Below are 15,727 nucleotides of genomic sequence, written 5' to 3'. Positions count from 1 at the left end.
AGAAGACGAACACCAACTACAACCAGCCGCACGGAGGAGACGCAGGAGGAGGAGGAGGCCAAGGCAGGGCCAGCAAGGCCCACCAGCACAGCCACTACCACCACGCAGGCAGCCCGCAATCCCACGCCTCCGAGCACATCCGTTCAACCTCACTGATGAGCAGATCCATACCCTCTACCGTCAGGACCGGGACACCATAGCCGCCATTGTGGACATGACACAGGCTGACCTTGTCAGCATGATAGATAGCCCAACCGCCATCCCACCCCTACTGAAGGTGGTGTCTGTACTACACTTCCTGGCCACAGGCACCTACCAGCACACAGTCGGGCAGTTGCATGGCATTTCTCAGCCACTGTTCTCACGGACACTATTGCAAGTGCTCGATGCCCTCCTGCAGCACGCAGACGACTACATCTCTCTACCACGCTCGGAGCAGGAAATTACCAACACAAAAGTGCGATTCCATGCATACCGGGTTGCATTGGTGCCATCGACTGCACCCATGTTGAATTGGTCGTCCCACATGCCATGGAGGCCCAGTACCGCAACCGAACACAATTTCATTCCCTGAATGTACAAATGGTGTGTGACTCCAACAGGATCATTACACATTGTTGTGCCCGATTCCCTGGATCAACCCATGATTCCATGGTCTTGAGGAACTCTACAATACCACGCTACATGGAGCGACACGCAGGGAACAGATCCTGGCTACTCGGTGAGTCTCATTACATGCATGATAATGTGGGGTATGTGAATTCGCAATGACCTGGCAGGAAGGGGGGGGGTGCGTACGTATCAATGGCATTCCACATCATACGTTTCTCGTCCACATACAGGTGATGCTGGATATCCACTGAAGAGATGGCTCCTCACACCAGTCCGGAACCCACGGGACCAGCATGAGGAGGACTACAACCATGCCCACTCACGTACCCGTGTAGTCATAGAACAGGCATTCGGCCTACTGAAGGGCCGTTTCCGCTGCCTCAGCAGGTCTGGCGGGGCACTCCTGTACCGCCATGAGAAGGTTGCAAAGATGGTCATGGCATGTGTCATGCTCCACAACATGTGCGTACGTAGAAATGTGCCCATGCCCCCTGACGCAGAACTGCAAGCACCTGATGATGGTCATGATGAGGGTGGGGCTGTGGCAGCACCTCATGGAGTCTGCGAGGCACCGGAGGCCCGTGACATTCCTCAGCATCTCATTGATGTATGCTTCTAGCACTCACGCCTGGTGGCTGATACATGGACACGGGACTCGTGGCACTGCGTGTGTCTGGGACATGCACAATATGGACTCTACGCCTATGATGGCCTAGTACACAAAGATCAATGTCCACACATCTCATTGGTTTATCGTGCACTTTTTATGGCATATGTGATGTCATGTTGAACACCCTATCGACCCGCCACCCAAGTGAGCCCAACACACCCCCTCCACCCTCCTACCTCCCCCCCGAACACCAGTGTCCAAAGATGCTCATTGTCAGTGGGCAGTCGCTATTGCAAGCCCCCTCTGCGGGTATCAGGGGCACCCCTGCCTGTGGAGCGCAGGTTCCTTCCAGATCTACGTTGGGGGCTGCCCTGGACGGAACTTGCAACGGATGATGTGTCTGCCTGCTCACGTCCATGCATGTCCCTAAGGGTTTGCGAGAGCTCAGTGAGCACACGGCGCACTGCGGCAAGTTCGGCACATACGTCTTTGGACGTCGCATGCAGTTCCCCCCTCAGGCTCTCGGTGCTTCTCTCAATTTGTGCCCTTAGCGTCTCTGTACCTCTCTCCATTTCTGCCCTTAGTGTCTCAGTTGATGTTTCTATGTCTGCCTTAGTGCCCCCACATTCATCGGCATGGTCCTTGAGGAGTGTGGCCAGTTGCTGCTGTTGTTCGATCAACTGGTCGAGGGACTGTTGCCTCTGCTGGGCCATGGCCATTTGCGGGGGTGTCACAGAGGGGCTGTTGTCCTCATGTTGCCTTGCCACGGGGCTTGTGGGGGATGGCCAGTCGTCGTCTTGTGGGTGCCCCTGCGTGGTATCCTCATGTTGTACGGGATGGGACAGACAGGGGGATTGGGACAGGTCATGGATGGATCTGACTTCGGCATCCCCGTTTTCTGTGTCGGAGCATGCTGCCATCAATGGGGTGTCACCTATGGTGCTGCTGCCACCAGAGGCAGTGCCTTCTGTGGCATCCATTGGGGGGACCTGTGGTGGTGGTGTTGTGGCCATGCTGGCTGCTGGGGTGCCTGTTGATGTTCCCTCCTCTGTGCTGCCACCTGGTTTGTGCTGCTGCCGTGTCTTGATGCGTGCAGCTGAGGTGGAGGGTCTCTGGCCATTGGTCTTGGCCCTCTTTGCAGGTGTGCTGGTAGGGGTGTCCTGTAGCTCGTCGTTTGGATCGGACCCTGTGGTGGAGTAAAGGAGGGCGAGGGTTATTGATGGGTCTGTGGGAATTGGAATGGCATTGTATCACATGCTTTGGGGTGGTACCTGAGGGTGATTTGGGTCGGGGCCTTGGAGGTGCTTTGATTTGTGTGTGGAGTGAGGGAGCAGTTGTGTGGCAGCCTGCAGTTAGGGTGTGCCTGCTGCACGTGTAGTGCGTGTATTAGGGGTTTTTAATTATTTATGTATTTATTGTGGGTTTTAACGTGCGCTATCAGGCCGATGTGTGTGGACGTTCTCCTGGACATGTGTTTCTGTTGCACTATGTGGACGCATGGTACTTCACATGGATGGACTGTGTGGATTTGGCATTGTTTTATCTGGCCCACCTACCTGAATCTTCGGATGTCTGCACTCCTTTCTCCATCCCTCCGACTCCCTCTATGCTCTCCATTCCGATGGTGGAGGCACAGATTTCTTCCCAGGGGGTCAACTTGATGGGTGATTCAGGACCTTCCCCGGTGGCTGTGGCAATGTTGTGGTTGGCAGAGAGTATGCTGCGGACGCGTATCCGCAGGTCGTCCCATCGCTTGCGGCATTGCTGTGGGGTGCGGGGTGCGGTCCCCACCGCACTTACCCGCTGTGCCACCAGAGCCCATATGGCCTTCTTGTTCGCAAGTGCCGTCCTGGTCATTTGCGTGCAGAAGACGACGGCAGCATTCTCCTGGAGGGTCTCTGTTAGCACGGTGAGTTCCTCACGGGAGAAGTGGACCTGCCGCTTGCGGTCGCACGCTTTCTTCGCTACTTTTCCCATTTTTCTTGGTTTCGCTAGGGTGGATGACGGGTTGGGGTGTGTTTCAGGGTAGTGTTTTTAGTGGTTGTGTGGATTTTGTGGTTTTATAGGTGTACGGCGGGATGTTTCCCGTTCCGGGCCCATGTTTTAACTTCCGTTTCCGTATGTTTCCGGTCACCGTACTTTCCGGTAGGCGCACACTGCGGTGACCGCTAAGAGGGGTGGCGGTATTGCACCTAGGGCGCCGTACGGCGGCGGTGTGGGCCGTTTTGGGGTCATTTCCGCCATCGCGGACTTTGCACTTCCGCCGTGGCGTGGTGCTCGTGCCCGATGGGTCGGAATGGCCCGCACTTTGCTCCTTCGTGCAATGGCGGAAACGCTATTTACGCTGTGGCGCTCCGGTCAGTCGCTTTCCGCCTGGGTCGTAATGAGGCCCATAGTAAATACGTAATACTAATGCTTCTACGTTACAATGCAGATGGTACCAAAAACAACTGCAAGCTGACTGGATTCACACATGGTCAAGTATTACTTGGTAAGAAAACCTTCACAACAATAGGTATAATCTACCACACAGGAGCCACAACCAATTCAGGTCACTACACTGCATATATAAAAAAGAAATGTGGATGGTTTGAATGTAATGATAGTACCATTACTCTAAAGCAGAGATTACCAGCAAATCTTTCAAACGCTTATTTAATTTTCTTAAAACCAAAATGTATTAACTAAACTGTACTTAAACCTTAAGTGAACATGTAGTAAAAAAATGTAAACTGTTAGAATATTCCAAAAGGTATTTAACTGCCCAAAGATTCTACAACAACTAATCAGATAAATGAATACCACTAAATTAGAGCAAAAAATAGATCGTTAGAATACACCAACTGGTATCTAACTAACCCAAAATTTTACAATATCCAAACTGATAAATCAATATCACTAAATTATATTAAAATAAAAATAGGCAGTTAGAATACGCCAATTGGTATCTAACTGTCCCAAAATTTAACAATATCCAAACAGATAAATCAATAACACTAAAATATATAAAAAAAAATAGACAGTTAGAATATGCCTACTGGTATCTAACTCCTCCAAAATTTTACAATATCCAAACAAATAAATGATATGTTACTGCTCCAAAAAACTGCAACAAGCCAATATATACAGCATTAGCCAGAAACAACAAGTGAACACTGAAAACAAACAAACAAATAAACCGTAGCATAACAGAAAAAGGTTTTATTTAATCCAACATGGATTTTTATTTCTCCCACAGACCTAATGATTTTAGCAACAAACACAGAAACTGAGCAAATTGCACAGTGCTCTGGTTTCTAATCTACTAAATATGAGGGTCAAAAAAAAAAAAATGTTGATTATTCAATGTAATAAGTCATTACAAAATAGCAATACTAACATGATCTTTTCTTTTATCACACCCATGGAGGCTTATAACTTTGTTCCTTATAAATTTGTTTTTGGATCCCAAAGTTATAAGCCACTATGAGTGTGATATGCTGCGGTGGGTGTGGCCAGGGCATAGAGTCAAACATTTTAACTATGGCTTATGGGAACTTTTAATGTCTGCGGACATAATGAGTGTTCTTAGAACACTTTCAACTTGCCAGTGAACAATACGGACAGCGTCCTCAGGACACCACTATTTTGTTTATTTACGAACATTTCAGGGCACCGCGAGTGTTCTTAGAACACTTTCAACTTGCCAGCAAACAATACGGACACCGTCATCAGGACAACCCCATTTTGTTTATTTACGAACATTTCAGGACACCGCGAGTGTTCTTAGAACACTTTCAACTTGCCAGCGAACAATACAGACAGCGTCCTCAGGACACCCCACATTTTGTTTATTTACGAACATTTCAGGACACCGCGAGTGTTCTTAGAACACTTTCAACTTGCCAGCGAACAATACAGACAGCGTCCTCAGGACACCCCCATTTTGTTAATTTACGAACATTTCAGGACAGCGCTAGTGTTCTTAGAACACTTTCAACTTGCCAGCGAACAATACGGACAGCGTCCTCAGGGCACCCCCATTTAGTTTATTTACGAACATTTCAGGACACCAAGAGTGTTCTTCGAACACTTTCAACTTGCCAGCGAACAATACGGACAGCGTCCTCAGGACACACCCATTTTGTTAATTTACGAACATTTCAGGACACGGCGAGTGTTCTTAGAACACATTCAACTTGCCAGCGAACAATACAGACAGCGTCCTCAGGACAACCCCATTTTGTTTATTTGCAAACCTTTCAGGACACTGCAAGTGTTCTTAGAACACATTCAACTTGCCATAGAACAATACGTACAGCGTCCTCAGGACACTCCCATTTTGTTTATTTACGAACATTTCAGGACACCGCAAATGTTCTTAGAACACATTCAACTTGCCAGCGAACAATACAGACAGCGTCCTCAGGAAACTCCCATTTTGTTTATTTACGAACATTTCAGGACACCGCGAGTGTTCTTAGAACAGTTTCAGCTTGCTTGCGAACAACACAGACACACATTGAGTCCTCAGAACACCCCCCATTTAGTTTATTTAGAACATTTCAGAAAAGCCGTGTTGTCCGCAGACAAATCGAACACAACAAAAGGTTCTACCACATAAAAAAATACAACACTTAACCTATCTCATACTCTCCCACCCTCCCCAAACACTCTTACACACCAACACGCTCTACTAAATACAATTTTTAAACCAACTTTCACCGCGCTGTCCGCGGACGTCCCCGAATCCAAGATGGTAGGAGCTACTGAAAATCTGATGCGCTTCACGCTCTACGCTGTCCAATCAGCGAACACGTTGCATGTCCGCGGACATGACGCAAGCCGATTGGCTAATCAGAACACTGTCCACGGAGCGAACAGGGAAGTGTGTCCACGGACCGAACACAGATATCACTAATTCTTTATGACCTACTTTATGGTCATTTAAAAAAAAACTACTGGACGGATTTTCACCAAATCTGCAAAAGCACGCTTTCAGGACCAAGCCGCTACTCCTGGTCCAAATTTGGTGACAATCCGTCCAGCGGTTTGGGCTGTAGGCGCGAGCAAAGTTTTTTCCCCATTCAGTCTATGGGAAAAAAAAAAGTTTTGGGACCCCCCCTTATAACTTTGACCCCCCCCCCCCGGACGAATCCTCACCAAACGTTTTGCAAAGTTTGGTGTGGATTCGTCCAGGGAGAGCGAAATTATAAGCCGCCCAAAAAGTGCTCTTCCTATGGAAACAGCAACTTAACCATAACTACATGGCCACTAGTGTGGCCATGTAATATTTATATATATATATATAACTACAAAAAAAACTTGGTTGAGGGGACGTTATGGTTAAGTTGCCGTAACAAAAACCTGTGCACTTCACTACAAAAAAATGTTCGCCCTCCCCTTTATGCTTCACATTAGAAACGAAAAACCCCTGAAATGTGCCAGTTATGGCCGACTGAGCCTCCTCGTGATGTCATGTTTAATGTCCTGGGTGTTAGTCTTAGCAATGCACGTAGATGGTACGAGTTATGGTTTCTAAGCTTAACATAATGGGGGAATGTGCAGTGTTGTTTGGTGTCACTGTGAAGTATAACATCCCTTTAACAAAGTTTTTTTACGGAATGTACATAATTATATATGGCAGGGAACAAAAACAAAGGGGCTAAACATGTAATGCCATCAGTGATGTGATCAGTGACATTTGTGATGACATCTTTCATGTTCTGGGTGTTAGAGTTAGCAGTGCACAGTGGTGTTGGCAAGTAAGGGGGCTCAGTCTGCCATAACTGGCGAATTTCAGGGGTTTTTCGTTTTTAATGTGAAGCATAAAGGGGAAGGCGAACATTTTTCTGTAGTGAAGTGCACAGGTTTTTGGTACGGCAACTTAACCATAACGTCCCCTCAACAAAGTTTTTCTTGTAGTGAATTTTACAGGTTTTTGAGAGGGCAACGTAATCATAACGTCCCTGTAGCAAAGTTTTTTTTAACAGAATGCCATACGTTTTTAGTAGTGTAAATGCATCATAATAAATTATCAGAGTTCTAATAGTAAGACATAAGCGTAGTACTGTAAAGGAATATTTGAAGTAACTGGCCACCTTCCAAAGAAATGTACATTATCCTATGCTGGCGCACCGCATGGGGGCGTGTTTGAAAAATCATACACACTTCACAATGACAAGTGTATCTGGTTGATAGTGGGAAAGTACATTGGGTGTTGTGGTTGGAACTTATAATCCCAAATTTTCTGACGCAGAATTCCACAATGCAAGTGTTGAACACAATACAAGCACGAGTCATACCGACGTATCTGGATCATTAAACCCCATTCCCTTCCAAAGAGTGCGAAATTAATGCCATTAGCAATCATGATTTTGCAGCATTAATGCGTGGTATCAAAAAAGAAGATTTTTTCTCTTCAACCGGAACACCTCTGGCGTTCCCAGCTGAAGAAAATAAATCCTTTGTCAAGATGGCCACCATAGAAAGGGAAAAGGGGTATAGGATAGAAAGCCTTCTTCGCTTTCCATTGCAGTATGCAGAAAGCAAAAATGAAACAGTGTGGCCGTAATGAGAGCACCACATTTGTGTTCCTTGACAAATATGTGGTTATGAGCAAGATCTTTAGCACAAAGACAGTGCCTGGTGGACATGGCGACCTAAATGCCATGTTTTGTCCCTACCAGTAAAGACCAGTAGCCACATCCCCGACATTGTGGCCATTAACCATACATAGAGGCTCCACCTCAGAGACGGAAGCTGCACCGTTGATTTATTATGTACATGATGACACTTGTTAAAAAGGAGAACACAATCATGTGCACAACACAAAGCTTTTCGGTCGTTGTCAATGACCTTTACAGACATGTGCTATACATGTAGTAATTTTTTTTTTATTAAAAGGAGTGTAAAAAACGCAAAGGAGTATTGTACTTAAGTTAACATAAAATCCCAAAGAAACTGTGTGATGTTAAGCATAATGACGTCAGAAATACTGGCAGCAACACCATTCCCACTAACCTTTCCACATATAATTTCGTAAGTGCAACAAGTCAAAAGGTGTGCAGATATGTGTGTTTGGAGGAGGTAACCATGTATTATTTCAGAAACATTTCTGGCCATAGGGCATCTGCGTGACAGAAATCGGCCTGATGGTCCCAGAAAATGGCCGGATGGCACTAAAGCATATGAGATGGGCCTGACCCTCCCGCACCCAATGCTAGTGGTGCACAGTACATTTCTCAATAATGTTCCTTGGCTGCTTAAACAAATGCGTCCATGTGGATGTACGCATCGTGATGTAGCAACTGTAAAAGAACACATTACGTCCTGCAACGTAGCATAGTACATTGTAAAAACAGAAAACAGGAACATATACGAATTAGTACATACATTTTATTTCACAATACACTGAGCGAAATCATCGCCTTATGCAATTAGTAAAGTTGTTTGGTTGCACAATGACCTGTGCAAAATGATCGCCCTATTCACATTTCCATAGAAGTGGAAAGGTTGTCTCTTTGGGTGACAAATGAAAATTTGAAAGGCCACGTTGTTTTTTCACACACAGAAAGTAAGTGGTGCTGCCAAAGTAGTCGTTTTCCTCCCACATTGATGTGCAACACGACGTCAACCGTTCTGATCTACACCAGCTGAAAGGATGGAATGTTACTTCTTATGACGACAGAAGCGTACGGACAGAGATTGCCGACACGATCATCCCAGTGAATTATAACACTCATACATCCGGAGATAAACAATTGGAGTTGACGGTTGCAAAATCCGTCACTTGGTAGCTGTAATCCGTGACAATGACAATAGGGAAGAAAATATCTGACGGGGAAAATGGGAAAAAAAGATGTATGAATACGCAACCTTTGGATAAACCAAAGTTATGACACATAACCTTTTTATTGAAAGTGTAATTCAATAGGACGAAATGCAGTGGGAACCTATGGAAGGCGACAATGTGCAATGTCCATATTTGGGTTAGAAAATGGAACGGCACTGAAAGCTGGAATGTCCTCATTAATAATAAAATTATTGTTTGGAGGTAGCAGCACAGTGGAATGGCAAACAAAACGTGTATCACCACGCAACCTTTCTACAAAACAAAATTTTAACACATACTTTTTTAATTAAATATTATTATAATTTTGGAAAATGTAGTGGTATCGTACAAACGGCGAAAATGTGCAATGTCCATAATGGGAAAAAAAATGGCACCTGAGCATTAATATTGTAAATCATTAGGGACATTTTTTTTTATGTGGCAAAGTGATGAAATAACGTCAAAGTAGTATATAGTCAGCAGAAATACACTTACATAATTTGGACGGCCTCCATTGCATGCGCTGCAGCCAGACAGTACTGTATGGGGATGAGTGGTTCTTCGGGAACTAATTTTGCATGGTCGCAGCAAATGTTTTTGAAGGATACCGTTATCAAGTGATATGTTTTTCAAACTGTTACTCCCTACATTCATTCTACTCTTTCCCTGTACATGAAGGTTAAAAAACAAGGGACCCTTATGGGTGTCGACAAATATGCAGCCGTACTGACCGCGTATTGAAAACAGAAAATGCAGTGGCCTTCACTCTGAATGGAAATACATTTTCAGTTTTGCAACAACATATCAGCGGCTATTCATGAGAACATCTAATCTTCTGCACGCGCAGAAGGGCTGTGTGTACAAAATAGTGCAGGTGGCAGTCTCAGATTTCAAACAGTGGGATGGCAGCCCAACTGCAGTAATGATGTGTATGTGTTGTACAATGAACGCAGTAAATTCATTTCGTACAATGAGTAGTAAGGCGAACCGTACCGTATGACAGTGCTATCAATAATTCTTCCATGTTTGTTTTTCTACTACCACGTCTCTTTAATGCTCACCTTTCCAAACAGTGTTCCATAAGTGCAACAAGTGCATTGGTGTCTTCTTCGGTTAGGTTTGTTAGCGCCGATGTTTGCGTTGAACAGAAAACGAAGTAAACATGGCGGCCGTATCGAAAGATTACGACGCACTTCACGCTGTGCCACATCCAATCGGTGAAAGTGCAACATGGTCGAGGCCAGCACGCCACGGAATAACCAATTGCAATCTTGCCCACGGAGCGAACAGGGAAGTGTGTCCGCGGAGCGGACATAGATATCACTAATTGTTACAGACATACTTTTTGTTGGTTTTTCAGGGAAACTCAATGGATTGTCACAAAATTTACAAAAGCACGCTTTCGCGGCCAAGCCCCTGTCACTGGCGCACATTTGATGCAAATCTGTCCAGCGGTTTGCCCTGTAGCCGAGTGCAACATTTTCCCCCATTCAGTCTATGGGAAAAAAAGACATTTTGGAACCCCCCCTATACATTTTCCCCCCATGGACCAAACATCACCAAACTTTGCAAAAAAATTCAGAGTGGCCCATATACTTTTTTTGCAAGGTTTGGTGAGGATTAGTCTAGGGGGAGCGGAGTTATAGGCCACCCAAAAAGTGTTCTTCCTATGGAAACAGCAACTTAACCATAACTACACGGCCACTACCCGTGGCCGTGTAATATATATATATGTATTATATATATATATATATATTACACTCTTACTCTTACGTTATGTTTATCCCGCCTCCCTCCATTACTCTCCTTTATTTTACTACACATGAATCAATTTACCACACCCCTCAGTTTCTACTCACCATTCGCATATTTTCTTCTTCTGACCCTCAGGATTGTACGCCTCCATTTAGTGCCTCTTCAAACTGCTGTCCGATCCACTTCTCGTAGACATGGGAGGGGATTCTATGGAAACTAGAGGACCCGTCACATCCTCCTTGCAAAGAATTTTTCAATTACACTAACCACTATCTACGGGGAGCTTCACATCCTGTCAGCCGAATGGCAAAGGTTGTGCGATATTGCAGAGACTCTAAAGTTTACTTATGTCGACGGTCGATGGATTTTTTAATAAACCATCATCTCTCAGCTACATAGTGAACTGGGTTGCCCAGACTTTTAAGATGAGTAGCAATACCCTGGAAATGGATGGGAATGCACATTTTATACATACATAAATGATCAAGACGACTCAGGTAGTTCGACAAAAAGGGAGTCTGTTTTAATGTCAAAAATCTAAAACAGGGAGTACAACGAACATCAGCACTCGTTCGATTCTCTTACTCAACTTATCTTTAGTAAAAACTGAGGTTATATCATGCAAAATCGTCATCAGTGACGTACGACCTGGGTCAATTACCAACGACATCCTGCGTGGCAAACTACAAAACCTATTGGAGGGAGTGATAGGCTATAAGTGAATATCTAAGTATAAGTTCCATATCAGTATAGAACAGCGAAGGAAAGTGATAGGGTACTTAACATCAGGTGGGGCAACTAAGCCCTCCCCTCAAATTGGCCACTATGAACGTCACTAAATACACAACATTCCATTGGCTACACAAACTATAGGACCCTTAATTACGTGGTCCCCTACAAATGGTTGGCTTCTATCCCCCGTCAGTACCACCTACGTCTAGCAGCATGCAGACTGATCATCCAGGTGCGAGTGAGCTCGTCTTAACTCTAGCCTCCCACCAATTAATGTACCAATCCATCATCACCTCAATGGTCCAGTGTCAATTAGTGCTTTGAAGATTGGCCTTCAATTTGTACAATGCTCTGAGAAATTTAAGGAGTGTGGGCACAACCTCCCCTCGTACATAGGTGTGACCACCTCGATCGTCCAACTTCATTCTTCAACATAACTGGACACCATGGAATCGAGACTTTTAGTGTATTTAATATTATTTTCTAATAGTCCTCTGATGTCTTTTGTTTTGCTCAAGCCTTCTGAACAGGAGTCTCTGTTCTTTCACACGATTTGTATCCAATGTCAGCCAATTCCAGTTTGATAAGACCTTAGCTTCTTGGCTCATCCAACTCCTTCTGCTGAGATTCATTTGTAATTCAATTTGCTTTTTAACTGCGACACACTGAAATTAGGCCTTCTTGCTGAATGTTCAGCACTGCTTATAATGCGTAATAGAAACATCCATCCTTTACTCGTTCACATGCATCTATATATATTGGCGGTTACCTGAATCCATTTAATATACAGCTAGCCTCACGATTACTTTGTCTGCTGGCGTTTCTGTTGCATCTGTGCATGTATAAACTAGCTGAATATCTTCATCTGTTTCTGTGGCATAAGGTTCTACACCTTGACCCCAAGATGTCACTTATACTTGGTAATTTCTTGATGCCTTATAGAATATCTGCATCCTCTGGTCTCTGCATGTCTTCTGTGTGTGTCATTTCTCTCTGTTGACGTCACCATTCATCTTTGCCATTCATCTGCTCTGCTTCTTCAAGAATCTCATTCAAATGGCCATCATATTGTCTTGTACGCAGGTACGGTTTTCTCAATGGGTACCTTGCCTCCCAGATTCTCTTAGGTATAGGTATTCTTATTGCTACTGCAAAGAGTCCACACTCTGTCCTTTGTTGGGTTCAACAGTTCCACATACGTCACATATTTTGGTTCCCACTCTATAGGTAATGGGGTGGGGCAGTTGGAGAAGGGGTACTTGGCTCCTGCTCTACAATCCTGTGATAGAATCTGGTCTCAATATGAATTTCTAATAGAGTTCAATTCAATGTGATTCTTAGTTGATCACTAAACCAATCACTGGTAGAGGCTGTCACAGATGGCCTCAAGAACATACAAACTATCAAAGGTGTTTCAAGGATTTTTATTGTAATGTTTGAGAGGGAGTTCAATAAGGCTCAACCCTCTCCCTCCCTTTCCCTTGCATCCATAAACCTCCAGAAGGTCACTAGAGTTTGGTAACCCTACTATCCAAGCTCTGACTGGTTGTTGGTGAAGGCCTAGTGGCAATTGCCATATCTATCTTACTCCCTTCAGTTTCTTCTACGTGTATCACAACCTGGAGTCCCACTGTAAGGATGATAGCAAAGATGGGTGCCATTCAATCACCCAGGTCTCAGCACTCCTCACACACTGTCATACTCCTTGCCATGATGTTCTGTTCTTTCTTTCCCTTTCTCCTACTCACCTTCCCCCTGTTTTCTCCCACTCTATCCTTTTCTCCGACTCTATTCCTCTCTCTGTCCTTCTGATGTTATTCACCTTATGTTTACTTCTACTCTCCTTCTACTCTTTACTGCTATAACCTTCTACCACACTACCCCTTCCAAGCTGTTACTCTGTTACTCTCCCTTCCTACCACTCTATTATTCTCAACTACTACCACTCTACTACTACCATTCTACTACTCTCCCATCCTGCCACCCTCCTCTCCTACCACCCTCTTCTCCTACCACACTCCACTAATACCTCCTATCACTATTCTATACTCCCTTCTCACTGCACTACACTTCGCCCACATCTTCACCCACAGTATCTTTCCTTTTGCTCTCTCAGTCACCTCAACCAAACTCACTCACACCCCTTTTCTCAAACATAGTCTCACACACTCACCGTACATGCCCTCTCACTACCAAGTACCACTTTCTCTCACCGACCAATACCTCACCTTGCTTTCTGAAATCCTCCTCCATGCTCTGCTGCATTGTCCTTCCTCCGCCTGATCTCTTATCCTTCCCTGACCTCACCCGAACAACCTAAACTGTCCCTGACCTTCCTGCTCTCATTTATCCTCCCCCTTCATTTGGCTCTCCACCTCAGCTGGTTCTCCAGGGCAATCACTGACTTCTCCCCCAGGGGCCAGGTACAGACTTCAGAAACCATAAAGCCACTTGTAAACCCCACCCCCTTTTGGAATGTAGGTCCACCGGCATTCTCAACTGACAGTCCGTTGTAATACAAATCATTTTGAAAGTACATTTTTATCCAGTGCACCTGGATTGCCGTCTGTTCCACAGGACATTCCTCTACTTCTCTGTTCTTCCCCATCTCGTTTAATGCTGAGCTCTCTGATCTGGTCTCCACCACAACGCATCTTGGTATCAGTGGTCCTACAGGACAACAGAAATAACAATGGCCAGAATTTGGCACAGCAGTTATGGTGCAAATAAAAGTGGTACTTTATTCTTTTAAATGTGCACCTGTGGAAGAGACAGAGACTGTGACCCTCCCAATAACACCCTCCTACCTCTGGGGTAGGACTGGCTCTCGCAAGTACCCTAGGAGGCCTCCTGCCCGAGGTTGAGAGGGGCCACCACCCCCTCTTCACAGGGTCAGGTTCCTTACCCTGCCACAATTCATAGCAAATAGTCTGAACCCACAGCCCCAATCACATCAATATGGTTATGTTTCACTTTATCCTTGCGTGTCTCTCATGCAGCCGGAAAAGCATCCTGAAAATGGTCCTATTTGGACTCTCAAATGGACTCTCAATCATGCAGAAGATACAAACCAAAAATGTTTATTTCTACAGCTCTCATGTAATAGGGAAAACATGAACAATGATCATGTTTGTGGTTCTCCTACGGAAAGAACAACCCCCAAATGTACAATGTTTCTGAATATAATGCTGCAGGAAAAACCCAAACATTTCTCATGTTTTCACCTCTTGCACACCAGAGTCTGCGGCCTTTGTGCAATGACAAGAACTCAGTTACAGCCACTAAATGTAATCTCGTTCCTCTAATTAATTTGCTCCACCTTAAGCACTGACAAGGAGTGCCACAATCATGTATGTCATTAATTTTATCACTTGGATTCTCTTCTCCCTCATACTTATATATTCAAAAACATGGCATTTATGTTGCACACTCAATTTCAGTCACTGAGAGTGATATCCTGACTCCAACCATTGTAGTTATTTTACAGGGGAGAGAATGTTGAGAGGGAAAAACAGTTGGAGTTCATGTTTTTTTCCACAGTAAGAGGCTAAGGCCTGAGCCCCGGTGCGGGTGAGCGGCCCCCAGGATCTTACTGAACTATATCTTCTGGGCCACGTATGCTGGGAGTGACCCGGCTTATCCATGGGCCCCAATCCAGGCATCTACAGGACCTACCCCCAAGTCAGTCCACCTAGGCGCCAGGTCAGGAGGGTACAGAAGAAAGAAACCCCTGGCTGCATGTGTGGGGTGGACCGGGAGAACATCAATGCTGCCCAACCCTGGGCCATGTGAGCAGGTCGGACTTGGTGTCATGGCCTAACACTTGTGGGCCCAACCTGAGACTGTGCAGGTCCTCAAGAACTACCCTCTGGGCCACATATGCCAGATGCCTCCTGGGGTATTGTGGGCATCTGCATCAAAGTCCACCCCACCTGATGTGAAGAGGGTGGGGCAGTGAAGGGGCCTCCTCCCTAGGATGCTAAGGGTGAGGTGCCCTGGGTGGAGAGAGCTCCAGCACCTCCTCCATTGGCACTGGAGCACGGAGAGCCAGCGGTGAACTCCCCCTCCTGCACTGCACAAGCACAGACGAGGTAATTAATGGTTACATCCACTACAAGACATGCTGCAGATGCGCAGTTTTGAAGGCGGTGTTCCCATGACAGCGGCAGTGTGTACAGTGGCCTCCCAAGGCAGGGGGCCACTGC

This window comes from Ambystoma mexicanum, chromosome 6p (genome assembly GCF_040938575.1).
Source record: "Ambystoma mexicanum isolate Mex_15411 chromosome 6p, UKY_AmexF1_1, whole genome shotgun sequence".
NCBI lineage: Eukaryota > Metazoa > Chordata > Amphibia > Caudata > Ambystomatidae > Ambystoma > Ambystoma mexicanum.
Note: the sequence above shows the minus strand (reverse complement) of the source record.